Here is a 4,121-nt window from a genome sequence, read left to right as displayed (position 1 = left end):
GTGCAGGTGGGAAGCTTTTCTTTCCCGTCTTTCTCAGCATTGTGGTCTCTCAAGGGAGCCCACCTGGTGTGGGGTATGGGTGTGTATAAGGGGGAGGTCCCCAAGCAATGACAGGGTCCAGTGAAAGGAGACTAGATTTGTCAGGCAGGCCAAAGCTCACTTGGAAAGGCAGTGCATAAAACAGAGGGAGCAGCGCTGTTCTAGGTGACAGGGGTTGGGAGCTCCACTCTACTCTCTGACGAGCTGCTCCAAACAGTTTAAAAACTACTGGAAACAGATGTGAGCTTACTATTTGAAGAGGAAAGTAGGAAGGGAAACAAAGCCAATTACCCAAGTTAGAGCATAAAATAGAGGACACCAAGGTCAGATAGTAATGTTGGAACCCAAGTCTGGCAGCAAGAGGAATAGATGTTTATTTTACAAATATATATAAAAATTGTCAACATTTAGGGGAGACATTAAGTCTTTGTAATACAGAAATGACCACTCTACACCACATTGGAAGTGGTAAAGTAAAAGGTTATCCTAGAATTTAAAAAATATTAAAAAACCCGAATTGCCCTATCAGAACAGTCTACTCTATTGAGGATAATATAGCAACATTATTTTGAGTCAAATCCTTTGGAAATTTTTTGAACGTGACCCATGATTTTCACACTTACAGAAGGTAAATTACTGTGACACGTCAATATTTAGCCGAGCATGGTGGCTCATGCCAGTAATCCTAGCACTCTGGGAGGCCAAGGCAAGGGGATTGCTTGAGCTTAGGAGTTTGAAACTAGCCTAAGCAAGAGTGAGACCCCCGTCTCTACTACAAATAAAAGAACTAGCCAGGCATTGTGGTAGATATCTATCGTCCCAGCTGTTAGGGAGGCTGAGGCAAGAGGATTGCTTGAACACAAGAGTTTGAGGTTGCTATGAGCGATGATGTCACAGCACTCTAACCAGGGCGACAGGATGAGATTCTTGTTTCAAACAAAACATTTCAGTGTTTAAAAAAATGTTTTTCGTGGAAAAAATGACATGTTAAAATACTGTTAAAATGTCATCAGAAACCACTGTTGGCTTCAAACACTTGACGTTATCTAATTCAAGATGCCATTTCTATTTATGAAGACAATTTCTCAAAAACTTCAAAGAATTCCATTTCTTAGAGACAATCTAATTCTCCAACAATTATGAGCACTGTCCCTCCACTTTTGCACCGACTCAGTAACAACTGTGTATCTTCTCCCTTACTGTGTAGCAGCAGCAGCACTGTGGACAAAACAGTGGGCTCCAGGCTGCATCATCCCGCCCCAGCACTTACCAGTTGGGTTATCCTGGGCAAACTAACACCCCAGCTTAGCCTAACAATCAGTTTCTTAGTCTGTAACTGCAAGTCTATTACGGGTTAAATGAAACTGTATACAATGTTTGTATCTAGCATGCAGAAAGTGACTATTGGTCACCCTATGGCCCTGGTGCTTGAAAACTTAATGGAGAAATACTCACCCAAGCATTCTCACTACTTAAAATGCTGTTTATCAGCTAAATATGATGGGGGAAAAAGTAGGGATTACTTCAGATTTATGGGTCAGCTTTACTCATATTGTAACAGGCAGAATTAATAAGCACCTCTGTAATTACTCAAGATGTTAAAAATACATAAAGTCCTGTGTACTTTTTAAATTTTTTAAAAATATAAAATGCCTCATGAAATCTGCATGTCATCCTTGTTCAGGGATCATGCTAATCTCTGTACTGTTCCAATTTTCATATATGTGCTGCCAACATGAGCTCTGTGTACTTTTAAATTTAACGCTGGTCATATGACAGTTAAACGTGTTCTAAAAACAAATTTATTGACACTTAACATATGTACAGTATACAACTATGCATATATATATTTAAAAATTATATAACAGTTGTTCACTGGGTAAAACATGGAAAATACAGGTAAACAAAGAAAAATAATCCCATGAGACAGAAACTTTGTTAATCTTTCAGTAAATCACCTTTTAGAGCAGGTTTTTTTGGGGGTAGGTATCTTATGTAACACTAACTGGTGACCTTAAATCTGCATGCCTTTTGAAAAGTGATTTTGGAGCGAATAAAATTCAATCACAACTTTTTAAAAATAAACATTGCCAATGCTATGAAAATACTTTGCAGGAGTACTTTAATAACGAATGTGCTCTGTACTGTTTATAGGTATGGTTTTGAAAAGTCAGGATTTGCAAAGTAATGCTGATCCTTTTCCAACAGCTGGCACTTTATAGAAATAAAGCCGGCTTTGTAAAGTATTACAAAGCCCTTTGATGTTGTATCATCATTTTACAGATAAGGAAAAGAGAAAGACAAGTAACAAACTTTAAGCCACGCTTAAATGCTGAAACCTGGAACTGTTTTAGGCTCTTTAGGGAATGTTCGAGTGACAGGAAACAAGTTTATTGGGTCATGTGTTTTTTACAGCAAAAATTCAGATTTCATCCTGATGTTACATTTATGCTGATGTGTGTGTCAATGATCTACGTCTGGTCACATGATTCAATGTCTTCAGTATGCCAAGTCCAAAAATTGTGATGAGTGACAAGGCTACCTCACTGTTGTCAGAGATTTGAGAAGTAATAAACACTGGAGGTGAAGAAGGCAATGTCTAAATGCACATGATTAGATTTATAAAAATTCAAATACACAGAAGGGTATAAAGTGAAAGGTAAAAACAATTTCCCTTACCCTAACTTCTAGTCCATTTGTGGTATCTGCATAGTCCAGTACGGAAGCCAAAAGTTACACGTGGCTATTTAAATTAAGACTGCTCTGCAGTAAGCACAATTAAGCACGTGTGCACATACCTTTTTATTGTTGTAAGAATCCTCTACGTATTCTGGATGCAAGTCCCTTATCAAATCCATGAATTTTCCTGCCATTCTGAGAATCATCTTTTCACTTTGTTAATGGTGTCCCTCAGGCACAAAAGTTAATTTTGAGGAAGTCCCATTTGTCAATTTTTTTCCTTTGTTGCTTGTGCTTTTCGTGCTGTGACTAAGAAACCATTGCTTAGCCTGAGGTCACACATTTACTTCCACGTTTTCTTCTAAGTGTTTTATCTCTTCTATCTAGGCCTATGGTCCATTTGAGTTAAATTTCTAAGTAGTATGAGGTGGGGACCCTCTTGTGTTGATACAGCTACCAGTTGTCCCAGAATCATTTGTTGAAAAGACAACTCTTTTCCCATTGAATGGTATTGGCACCCTTGATGAAAATCAGTTGGTCAGTAATGTGTGGGTTTACTTCTCTATTGTTTTGATCTATATGTCTACCTATATGCCTGGACTATCTTATTTTAGTTCTGTAAGTAAGTTTTTAAATTGGTTAACAGTAAGCCCTGTTCTCAAGATAGGTTTGGTTATTATGGGTCCTTTGTATTTCTACATCAATCTTATCATCAGTTTGTCAATTTCTGCAAAAACTTCAGTTGGGGTTTTGACAGAACTATGTGAGTCTGTAGATCAATTTGGGCAGCACTGTCATCTTAACCTCAGGTCTTCCAATCCATGAACATGTGTATCTTTCTACTTATTTGGATCTTCTTTCTTTCAACAAGAAAGAAATTAAGGAAGTTTTATGGCTTTATTTTTCTTGATGCTATTGTAAATAGAATTTAAATTTTTTTTTTTTTTTGTAGAGACAGAGTCTCACTTTATGGCTTTCAGTAGAGTGCCGTGGCCTCACACAGCTCACAGCAACCTCCAGCTCCTGGGCTTATGTGATTCTCCTGCCTCAGCCTCCCGAGTAGCTGCGACTACAGGCGCCCGCCTGCCAAAACGCCCGGCTTTTTGTTGCAGTTTGGCCGGGGTCGGGTTTGAACCCGCCACCCTCGGTATATGGGGCCGGCGCCCCACCGACTGAGCCATAGGCGCCGCCCAGAATTTAAAAATTTTTTTGGAGACAGAGTCTCACTCTGTCACCCTGGATAGAAGGCTATGGCATCATTACAGCTCACAGCAACCTCACACTCTTGGGCTCAGGAAATCCTCTTCCCTTAGCCTCTGCCTCCCAAGTAGCTGGGACTACAGGTGCTCACTATGCCTGGCTAGTTTTTTCTAATTTTTTTTTTTTTTTTTAATAGAGATGGG

The 4,121-nt window shown here is 39.2% G+C and overlaps 1 non-coding gene across 1 annotated transcript; it reads right to left on the bottom strand.

The window, feature by feature from the left end:
• Positions 1-1,677: 1,677 nt before the first annotated feature.
• On the bottom strand, positions 1,678-1,782 carry LOC128572169 (U6 spliceosomal RNA). The gene has a single exon (XR_008376081.1). It is a non-coding gene; the product is annotated as a U6 spliceosomal RNA (small nuclear RNA).
• Between the last annotated feature and the right edge of the window lie 2,339 nt (positions 1,783-4,121).

Source organism: Nycticebus coucang, chromosome 19 (assembly GCF_027406575.1).
Source record: "Nycticebus coucang isolate mNycCou1 chromosome 19, mNycCou1.pri, whole genome shotgun sequence".
Taxonomy (NCBI): domain Eukaryota; kingdom Metazoa; phylum Chordata; class Mammalia; order Primates; family Lorisidae; genus Nycticebus; species Nycticebus coucang.
The sequence above is the reverse complement of the archived record's forward strand: the minus strand, read 5'-3'. Positions and strand labels throughout refer to the sequence as shown.